Below are 11,660 nucleotides of genomic sequence, written 5' to 3'. Positions count from 1 at the left end.
CTCTGTAGTCATCTATGGGCAGCTCCTAGGAGATGGTTGTAGGTGAGAGTGATGCTCTGATTGCTTCCCAAGGGCTGGGCAGGGCTGCCTGTTGGGAGCACAAAGGGAAGGTACCCGGGGCTCCTTGGTACAGCTCCAGCAGCTGTACAGTTCCATTAGTGATACAGGTCCCACTAGGGAGCCATAATCCAGTATAAAGGGCATATCTAGGTCCATTAAATTAAAACCTATATGTGAAGCCTCTCAGTGTCTCCACAGAGAGAAGAATGGCTTGTCTTCATTCATCATTCTGCTCTCATGAGTGGCCACGGGTGGTTGCAATACTTGACAGTAATGGGAATTCTGGAGTTGTGCAATGAGGTTGTAGCATAAAGGATATTGTCAGGCTCACAACACTTATACATCATGTTGGAGTCTCAGCTAATGGCTCCTTTTAGATGCTGGAACTACTCAGCTCTTCTTTCCTATGTACTTTACTGTCTTCGGAAGGTAGTCGATTACCTTTCTCAGTCGTGATTAATTTTTTTTTTATTTCTCTAGTTGGATCATGTCTCATCACATGGAGAACTGAAGCTTGTCTTCACTCAGCATTTGGCTTTCATTACTCTTCACAACGGTGGTCATGACTGGTTGTAGCACTGACTTCCGAATTAATGTCACATATAAAAGCCTTCTATCCCCCCTTTTTTTTTTTTTTTTTTTTTTTTTTTTAGCAATCTGGCTCTTCCCTGGTGTCCTAAGAACTATTTGTGACTGCAGCTCCAGGTTGAAGTGAATTTTGGCAGGTTTTTTTCCATGGATAGAATAGAAGGGAAAAAAGAAAGACTTCATGGTTCCCTATTCAAGTTCAAAGATTTGGCTCTCCCACTGTGCCATGTTGCTATGTCCCCATCTTAGCAACACTTGTGCCATTACTATTGACAAGCTGCATGTTTCTATAAATATTCCAGAAAGTAAATCAGCAAACCCTTAGAGAGATCTCCTTTTCAGTTTGTAATTCACTATTTACTTAAGGTGAGGTTGAAACTTTGAGCTACAGCAATGTTGAAGACCTAATTGTGCAATGCCTTAAGTATACAGAAGCTGAAGAACAAGTCTTGGATTCTCCATTAAATAAATAAAAGGTACTATGAATCTGGGGCTCAACCTATTAAAGAATGTTCTTCAGCATGAGTTTTTGAGATTTGATTGTAAATTCTTTAATTGACAAGGACTTAGTGGAAAAAAAAAAAGAAATAAACTATTTTTGCTACTGGCAGGTCATATTTTTCCAGATAAGTCAATTGGTACCTACGTATTCTGTTTAATTAGACCACAATGATTGTGCAGTCAAGACACAGAGCGTGCTGCCCACCTACGTGAGAGCAACAGAATAGTTATAAATGTGAGCTGAATTTCTTCTGGCTGCAAGACCCTACCGTCAGTGCAGCAGCAAAGGTTTAGTTTACATGCTACATTGGATAAAACAGCAGTCTGTTCAGCTGGATAAACTGGAACAAAAATCTTTTGACGCAGTAAACTTCTCCTGCAGGACTCTTTCCCAGTGCACTCTTCTTAACTCTGCTGCCCCAAACCTCCACTTCAGTGAGTGTGTTAGAAGATGGAGACTAAAGCAGTGTGGTGACTTGTCCCCACTACCCCTTGGTTCTGATTGCTGCATGCACTCCTCCTACACAGTGATAGTCTGCTGTGTCTGGGTCACATGTAATTCAGTAATTTACAGTGAACAAGCTAATTCGTCTTTAAGCTCAATGGACACCGTTACAAATAAGTTAGTGGAAACTGGTCATTAACCTGAACTCACAAATACTGTTAGTAACCATAACATTTAGGTACTGATTTTTTGGTACAGAATAGCATTGGAAAGCTGCTTTTCTATCCCCCCTGGTCCAATTTCTGTTAGGTAATAAGATTACTGGGTAAAGGACTTCTACATTTTGCAAAAGGTCATACTGATTGATCTTAGAGGTTATATATACACCTTTTAAATATGTCAGTAAATTTCAGAATAATCATTTGCATTCTGCTTTTGATTCAAGTGAATCTATAAGGAGTAAAAATCTTTGACTTGTCTTTTCCTTGCTGAAATATCAGTTACCAGATCCTGATACAGAAGAAGATCCATTTGGTTGCAATTCATCAGTGAAACTGCAAATTATCTTTGCAATCTTAGAGTCCGATGAACATAACCATTAGCTTTTTGTTACGTAGGAGTCTCTTAACTTTTGCTCAGTTTGCTCTCAAATATATAATATGTTTGCCTTCTGCACGCAGTGAAAGGATAAGCTATTTCACTATAAACATTTTTCTAGTTTTTAGTACTTAAAATTCTGAACTGCTCAAAAGTAACAAGACTAGAGATTTAGCTATTGATTTCAGTGGAGCTATGCCATTTACAAGAACTGAGCACTAGTCTTCAGGATGAAATGCAAAACAGTAGCTTGTATTTGGTATCTTGCATGCTCAGCAGAAACTGCTGTTGTGACTATCTGAGTCTGTTTAGTGGAGTTTTGGTGTCTTAATAAAAGCACTCTTATAACCATTGACTTTTGTACTGTTATATTTTCCTTTTATGATTTAGTCACAGGTATCAAGATGTGCATTGTGTGGATGTGGCAGCTTCTGAAGAACTGTTCAAGTATCAGTATAATGTTCAAACATCACTCAAAACACAATACATGACCTTATCTAAACACCAAGGGACTGCAATTACCAAGAACTGCATAAGTACACTTACTACGGGTCTCTTTCTTCACCATTACAAAGGGCAAATGTATTTTTAGTTTCATGCTTTGCAGCAAAGACAACCAAAAGAGTATTCAACATTCCCAGTCCAATAATAGTACTGCAGCAACGTAGTGATCCAGTCTTAAACTAGTATCACACCAGGCTCCCTGCGCATTTGATTTATACAGTTCTGACAGCTGGTCCAAAAGCAGCATATTCAGAGCTTACCCTCAATGAAGCTTACCCTGAGGGCATCAGTGGACTTGTCTGGACCCCAGTGTGAAAAGCAGGGAAGAGCACCAGCACTTGCTCCAAATGCTTCCTTTCTATCCCTGTGCAAAACTGTTGCACAGCTGCCACCCATTTTCTTTATTTGTAATTTTTTTTCTGTGCTATGTTTCAGTGGCTAGTAGTCATTATTTTCTCAGGACTGTGTCCCTTTTTGTCTCCTTTTCATGCTGAGGCACAGGGCAGATTGTTCAGTTGAGGTATCATAGAATCACAGAATGGTTTGGATTGGAAGGGATATTTAAAGATCATTTAGTCCACCCCCCCCCGCCATGGGCAGGGACATATTTCATTAGATCAGGTTGCTCAAAGCCCCATCCAACCTGACCTTAAACACTTCCAATAATGATGTATTCACAACATCTCTGCAAAACCTGTTCTAGTGGTTCACCACCCTCATCGTAAAAAATTTCTTCCTTATATGCAAACTAAATCAACCCTCTTTCAGTTTAAAATCATTGTGCCTTGTCCTGTCACTACAGGCCTTGGTAAAAAGTCTCTCTTTGTCTTTCTTATAAGCCCCTTTCATACACTGAAAAGTTACAATAAGGTATCCCTGGAGCCTTCTCTTCTCCAGGCTGAACAACCCCAACTCTCTCAGCCTTTCTTTATAGGAGAGGTGCTCCAGTCCTCTGATCATTTTTGCAGCCCTCCTCTGGACTTGCTCTAACAAGTTCATGTCTTTCTTGTACTGGGGACCCCAGAACAGGATGCAGTACTCCAGGTGGGGTCTCATGAGAGTGGAGTAGAGGGTGAGAATCACCTCCCTCGACCTGCTGGCCACACTTCTTTTTATACGGCCAAGGATACAATTGTCTTTCTAGGCTGCAAGCATGCGTTGCCAGCTCACATCCAATTTTTCATCCCCATGTCATTCTCTGCAGGGCTCCTCTCAATCCATTCATACCCCTATCTGTATTGATACTGGGGATTCTCCCAACCCAGGTGTAGGAGCTTGCACTTGGCCTTGTTGGACTTCGTGAGGTTCACATGGGCCCACTTCTCAAGACCGGATGGCAAACCTTCCCTGAATCAACTGCACCACTCAGCTTGGCATCATGTGCAAACTTGCTGAGGGTGCCCTCAATCCCACTGTCTATGTCATTGATGAAGATATAAACAGTATTGGTCCCAGTACAGACCCTTGGGAGGCACCACTTGTTACTGGTTTCCATTCAGACATTGAGCTATTGACTGTAACTCGTTGGACACGACCATCTAGGCAATTCCTTATCCATCTAACAGTCCATTCATCAAACCCCTATCTTGCCAATTTAGCAGCAAGAATATTGTGGGGGACTGTATCAAAGGCCTTACATAAATCCAGGTAGAAGACATTCATTGCTCTTCCCTTGTACACTGATGCAGTCACTTCATCATAGAAGGCCATGAGATTAGTCAGGCATGATTTGCCCTTGGTCAAGCCATGTTGGCTGTCTCTAATCACCTCCCTGTCTTCCCTATGTTTTGACATATCTTCCAGGAGGATCTGTTCCATGATCTTGCTGAGCACAGAGGGGAGGCTGACTGGTCAGTAGTTCCTAGGATCCTCCTTTTTACCCTTTTTAAAAATGGGTGTGATGTTTCTTTTTCTCCAGTCACTGGGGACTTCACCTGACTGCCATGACTTTTCAAATATGATGGAGAGTGGCTTGGCAACTACATCAGGCAATTCTCTCAGGACCCTGGGATGCATCTTGTCAGGTGCCATGGACTTATGTATATTCAGGTTCCTCAGGTGGTATCAAACCTGATCTTCACTTTCAAAGGGAGGGATTTCATTCCCCCAGTCCCTGCCTTGAGGTTCAGGGGCCTAAGAGATGTGGGAAGAGAGATTACCATTGAAAATTGAGGCAAAAAATTTGTTGAGTATCTCAACCTTCTCCGTGACAGTTGTCATTAGTTCTCCTGTCTTATTTATCAGGGGGGACATTTTCTTTAATCTTCCTTTTCTGACCAATGTACCTGTGGAAGCTCTTATTATTCTTTGCATCTCTTGCCAAATTCAGCTCCAACTGTGCCTTAGCTTTCCTGATTCCATCCCTACACATCTGGGCAGCATCCCTGGTTCCACTGCCTGTGCATTTTCTTCTTACACTTTAGTTTGACCAGGAGGTCCTTACTCAGCCATGCTGGTCTCCTTCCTTCCTTTCCTGATTTCTTATGCATGGGAATTTAGAGCTCTTGAGCTCTAAGAAATATGTCCTTGAAGAGCAGCCAGCTGTGTTCAGCTCCGTTATCCCTGAGAGCAGTTGCCCAGGGGGTCCCATCCGCTAATTCCTTAAACAACTGAAAGTTTGGTCTCCTAAAATTCAGTGTCCTGACTCTACTCTTCACCTGGCCCATATATTTCAAGATTGTGAATTCCACCAGGGCATGATCATTGCAGCCCAGACTGCTGCCAGTCTTGACATCTCTATTTAGTTCATTCATGTTGGTAAGCAACACGTCTAGTAATGCTTCTCTTCTGGTTGGGCTGTCTATCCCCTAGATTAAGAAATTATTCTCTGTGCACTCCAAGAGTCTCCTGGATTGCTTACACCTTGCTGTGCTGCTTTTCCAGCAGACATCAGGGTGACTGAAGTCTCCCGGCAGGATGAGAGCCTCCAAGTATGAAGTAAGAACACTCTGTCAACAGACTCCACTTGATTGGGCGGCCTGTGGTAAACACCAACCACAAGGTTTCCTTTGTTGGCTTGGCCCCTAGTTTTTGACCCATAAGCTCTCAACCTGTTCATTGCTGTTTTTCAAAGGCAGCTCTGTGCAGTCAATCAATTATTTACAGAGGGCAACTCCCTCACCCCTCCTTCTTTGCCAATCCCTTCTGAACATTTTATAGCCGTCAATTGCACTGCTCCAGTTGTGAGATTTGTTCCACCACGTTTCAGTGACAGTGATTAGATTGTAGCTTGCTAGCTGCACAGTATCTTCGTACTCCTCCTCTTTGTTACCCATCCTGTGTGCATTGGTATAGAGGCGCGTAAGTTGGGCTATTGACCATGTCACCTTTTTAGAGGAACACACCCTAATTCCTTTGAGGCATTTCACAGGTGTTTCCTGTGAAGGAGAAAATATATGAGGTGCAGTAGGATCCTTCTGTCTCCACCATTTCACGCCATCTGCTGCTCAGACGAATTTCGATGGCTTTGGAGGGCTCACTTTAGACTGCTATGGTCAGTTTCCCACAACAGGGATCAGGCAATTTCACCAAATAAGTAGTTCTGAGACCAAGGAGGAATCTTGTAGAGGAGCAGCACTGACCATCTCCCCTTTCCAGTCTGGTGTTGCCCACCTTTTGTTCTGTTAATGAAGCACTGGCTCTAGATAACTATTTGAGAGAATGGATGAAAAATATGTAGAAATGAAAATTTAGTTTTGACTGCTTACATTGTTTCCTAAGAAGCACTTTATCCAGTGGTATGCGTGCCTAATGTCCCTATTGTTCACTGAGAACACAACACTGCTGACACTTGATGCAAAACACTTACGGTTATTCCTTTTTCCCATATTATAACGTTGCCAAAGTCTGGTCCCAGCAGAGTTGGGAAAAAGCTGAGATAATTGGAAAATTTCCTTGTCCATTAAAATAAAAAGGAGCTGACTTTTTAATGCCTGTTTGGAAAGTTTTCTTGTAGGCTGCGGAAGGAAACAAATTAAAGTAACTGAAAATGTTTAACTGCAATTGATCTAAAAACATGATGTTGGCTACAATCTGGTAGAAATCCTAGAGCACAGAGCCACCTAACGGCTTCTTTGATTTGCTCCGTAACATCTGCTCTGCCTGGGATTCTGTCCTGCAGGGCTTGTGGCAAACCTACAGCCGAGTAGTATCCTCTCTGTAAAGGTACTATCTTTCTTCAAGACCCTTCTGGGTTTTTTGCAGGTTTCTCTTCTCTCCTTGTTATCTCTTGATCCTAGCAGGCTCACTGCAGACAATACTTCAGCCTAGAGTTTTTAGGGAATCTCTGCCTGTTCCTTCAACTCGCCTCCCTCTGGCTGTGTGGACAGCTACCACCTTGTGCTAAAGACACTCTTGGGTACACAGTCTGGATGTGACAGTGTCTGCCAGGGGCTAACATAGGGGACTTGTCAATGCAGCACCTTTTCACATGCAGCAAATTCCCCTGAAAGTGCTCTCTGCCTCTCCTGCCCTTCTTTCCCAAAACAGAGATTTTTTCTCTGAAATCCTCAGGCAGAAGCGTTTCAGAGACTTAACACAGACACAAAGATTTGTACACTAAAACCAATCATAACACAAGTATAAAAGAGGAATCGAGAAGAAAACAGAACATTTGGAGATGGCAAGGAAAAGAGCAGTGAAGGACCAAAACAATGAAGTTCAAATGGTGTATGGAAGTGTCAGTAATAAATCACTGTTGTAGTTCCTGCAATGGATCCTGAAATGTCCACTCACGCTATTCTCTTTAAATCAGCTGGTGCTCAGCCCTACCTATAATGAAGACTATAAAAGTATTGGGATGGTTAGGGTAAATGTGTGTTGCTGCCTAGAAACTGGAGTTGTTCAAATAATAACTGTAAGGAATAAAAAAACACAGTAGTTTTATCAACCTACCTTTGTGTGTGTTTGGGTGTGTGTTAGACAGAATTCAGTATGTTTAGGAATACTGCAATTATACAGCGCAGAGAGCTTGATTTGATCCCACTGTTCTTCCCTTTTCTCTCCCTGTCCTTTCAGAGAAAGTATTAATGGAAGTGTTTTTTCTTATAAAATTTTCACATATAAAAATGTTTGATAACTTCTGAAAATTGCAAGTATCTGTAGGCAGAGAAGAAGTAATAAACCTTTATTTAAATAGTGATTTTCTCCTTTTCTTGCTTTACTATGGAAGTAATCAATTTCAAAAGAAAAGTGTCATTTCTCTTCCACAAACTTTCTGTTTAATCCTGTAAAGAACACCATCTCATGACAGTTGCTTTTCTTTGACTGTTTTATGTCTGCTCTTGCTACAGATAATTTTGAGGAGGGTCAGAACCTAAGGATGATGAGGAGCGAAAATATGCCCCGGTTAGTTTATTGATGGTGTAGTGAATATTTGGCACCTTGCTACATGGGACATTTTACTCTTTCCTCACCTGGATGGAGCCTTTGGGAAGATGCAAGGGAAAAATAGGAAAGCTTGATATAAGCATTGAGGAGTGCTGGGGAACTCCAAGTATGGTGGCATTATGGAGCTACTTTCACTGATATTTGGAAGTGGATCAGGCGTGCCACAGTAGGTTATGGGGTAGCAGTATTCTCAACAGGCTGACGCAAATCCATCCCAGAGCACCAAGAAACCTTGCTTGCTCCAGTATTGTGAAGGTGACTCTGAATTCCAAGAAGAGACTGCCTTTCTGCCAGAGACATTTGGGCGGAATTTTCATTTAGGTAAAATATTTCCAGCAAACAATATCATGTGCTGGCAGCTAATAACACTACTGACAGCCTGGGTTCTTCATGTCTTATATTCAGTAATACTTAAACTCTTCAAATCCACTCAGGAAATGTCTGGCTTTGCCTCTTGTGCTGCCTAGAGCTTTGATGTGAAATGTCAGACACAAACAATGCTCCCATTTATTAGCTCCTTCAGCATCTGGCAATTTGAAAGGAGAAGGAAGTGCTTCACATCAATATCTTGAACAAATATGGCTATTACTAGTATGTGGAGATAGAAGGGTCTTGTGTTTGTTCTAGTGCCAACCTTGAGAGACTAATTACTGAGTGTTGTATATGAATAGGTTTCTTAAGCTTAGTCTAGCATATTTAATTGTGGACTGTATCACACCTGCTCAGTGAGAATGTAATGTTGTCCACTGAGTTACTCAGCAAAGAATGTGAAAATATGGCTGAACTGGAAATTGGAATGGGATGTTTATTGAATCCAACTTGAATTTTACAGAACAGCTTTTGCAGAGCACAGGACCAAACTGAATGCCACAGCTCTTGTCTATGTCAGTAAGGCATGTCAGGAGTAATAGTTGAACAAGATGCTATTGGCTTCTGGAGGTGTTTTCTTTATGTCCCAGAAAGATTTTCAGCTGGTAGGTTGTTTGAGGCTACATTTTGCAGTCCACTTAAAGATCAGCTGACTTATTCGCAGGACATACCAAATACTGCTGCCAATTTCCTGAGTTTCTCAGCATTTATTTGACTCCCTGTTGTCCTCCTTTTCACTTGTTTGGCTACAGCTGTGACATCTGATTCTTAAACAGGAGGAAGGCACTGTTGTTGTCTTACAGGTGTATGAGAAGCACCGTCTTGTAAAGTTAAGTCTCTCCCCTGAAATGACATCTAACTCTCACCTGACTTATATGAAAGCCTAAGTCAGTATGCCAGGATGTCCAGGCCACAGTCCTTGTCTTATAACCTGGATGTCTTATATCCCGGACTTCTCTTATGAGACAGTACTACTGAAGACAACATACAATCCCTCTTCTGGTACTCCCTAATACACACCATTGGAAGCTGCATGGCCTCCCTGGAAAGATACGTGTTTAGTAACTTCCAGGTTTGTTATTTCTAGCACTTCCCCCAGAATTTGTTTCTTAAACTGATATTGGTGTTTTCATGGAGTAAAGCCATGCACGTCAGAGAAAGGAACACCTGAGACGGCCTGTGCTATTGACTTACTGCCTTCCTTTGTTGTAACCACAAATGATAGTGTCTTCCCATTGATATGAGCAACTGGTATTTGTACCATGTCTTGGTATAGTGCATCTTTGCTTTTACTGCTTTCAACTCCCAAGCAAAGCACCCGTGCCATTCATATTCATTCAGCTCCTGTGACTACCTCAGCCAGTTGTCACTGAGAGCAAAATGTGACATATATTGCCTCATTGAAGCCTTCATTCAGGCCTCTGCAGGCATCTGCTCAATTATTTCATGGGGGCAAATGAAATTTGAAATTAAGAGTAAGAAATGCATTTGAACTTAATGTGATGGTGCCTGGGCTTTTTGAAAGTGAGATGCTGAGGAAAAATACAACCTCCCTTTGTGCAAGTTCCCGATATTTGAGGTAAGTCTGCATGTCAGCTTCTTACTGGTGTTCCTGTTGCATTTGGCAGATGATGCATGAAGCAGGAGATCTGATAAAGGATGGAACAAGCCCTTAAATTCTTTCTGTGATTGTATGGCTTAATTTTCCTTTGTTAAACAAGCCCTGTTAGGGACTGTCAGCTGAACAAAATGTATCTGTGCTCTAAGCACACTTGCTAGGAGGTTGTTTTATTCCCCAGTCCCCATAAAGATACAAACAGAACTGTCTTTTCTTTTAGAGCTTCCTCAGGGAGTAAGATGGACCCTGCTAACCTACTTCTGACAGAATCACTTAGCCACGCTCTGCACATTTAGTGACACAGGTTTAGTTACTTGCATGTATCTAGGTACAGACAAAATCTGTGATTACAGCTGCTGTAGTTAAAAGCGCTTCGTGGTGCCCTTGGAAATGAACCTTACATTAATGATATGTCTAAGTAAAATCTCATGGAAAGTTTTACTGCATTTTCCCTGCAAACGCAGCCTTGACTAATACATTCCGCAGCGCCGGGTGAGTTAATGTTTTGTACCTGTTTCCCCTTTCTCTGTGCTTTCTCCTGGGGACGCATGGTGGTGCCTTTGGCCTCTGCTTTGCTAGGGGACAATTTCACAGTTGAGAGAAGCAGCTCCTCACAGCTATACAGTTGTATGCACCTGTTTTGAACATAAGATATACAGAGGGATTTGAATGGGCATGGACGAAGTGTCGCGCAGCTGATACAACAACTTGCTCTGAAAACAGAGGGAGAAAACCCCCACTTGCTTTACAGAGCAGTGCCTTGCCAGACAAGCTGGGTGGTTTGCTACGAATCACCGGGCGCGTAGCAGAAGGACAGGGAGACCCGCTGACGGGAGCTTGCCTGTGTCTGGATGAAAGCCAGGGACTGGCGCTGGCAGATGATTCACACCACGCCGGCGTCCCTGCCCGTGGTCCTGCCCCAACCTGCTGCCCACCCCAAAGCCAACCCCAGCAGTGGCACAGCTGCCCTCCTGCCTCCTTGGCCCCCACCTGCCTTCCAGCCCTGCCCTGAGCGCTGATGGCTGTCGATGGCCTTGGGGTCCAAGCCCTGAGCCCAGGGTGGCCTGTCCTCCTAAGATGGCGCCGGAGGTGCCTCACCCCGACGAGGGGCCCTCAGGACAGCAGCAGGGGTCGGTGTCCCTGCCGAGCAGGGCCTGCTGCAGAGGCTGGGACCGTTGTCTCCTTCCTAGCCCAGGACCCAGGGGCCGCTCCAGCCCTCCTGGAGATCCCCCCACTGAGGGTCCCGCGTTCAGTCCCTGACCCCTGCCCACGCTCAGCCGGCAGCGAGTGGCTCCTCCTGCTGAAGGGAGAGAGCAACCCCTCCTCTGCCTTCCCACACGGATGTTGGTTTTCCTCCCACCAGCAGTGTTGGGGTTTGGTTTTTTTCACCGGAGTCCTGCCATCGCTTTACCGCGCGCTGGTGCCAGTGGTGGGGGAGCACCCAAGGTGGGTGGGCAGGGTGGGCGAGCGGCTGGGGAGGCCGAGGCCCGGCCGGGTGGCTCTGCCAGCCTGCTTGGAGGGTGTCTGCTCCCCGGGGTGGGGAGGAAGTGCCTGTGGAGGTCCAGAGTACGAGATGCGAGGGGCTGCTGG

The sequence above is a fragment of the Haliaeetus leucocephalus genome, unplaced genomic scaffold, assembly GCF_000737465.1.
Source record: "Haliaeetus leucocephalus isolate CR32 unplaced genomic scaffold, Haliaeetus_leucocephalus-4.0 Scaffold702, whole genome shotgun sequence".
NCBI classification, from domain to species: Eukaryota; Metazoa; Chordata; class Aves; order Accipitriformes; family Accipitridae; genus Haliaeetus; species Haliaeetus leucocephalus.
The sequence above is the reverse complement of the archived record's forward strand: the minus strand, read 5'-3'. Positions refer to the sequence as shown.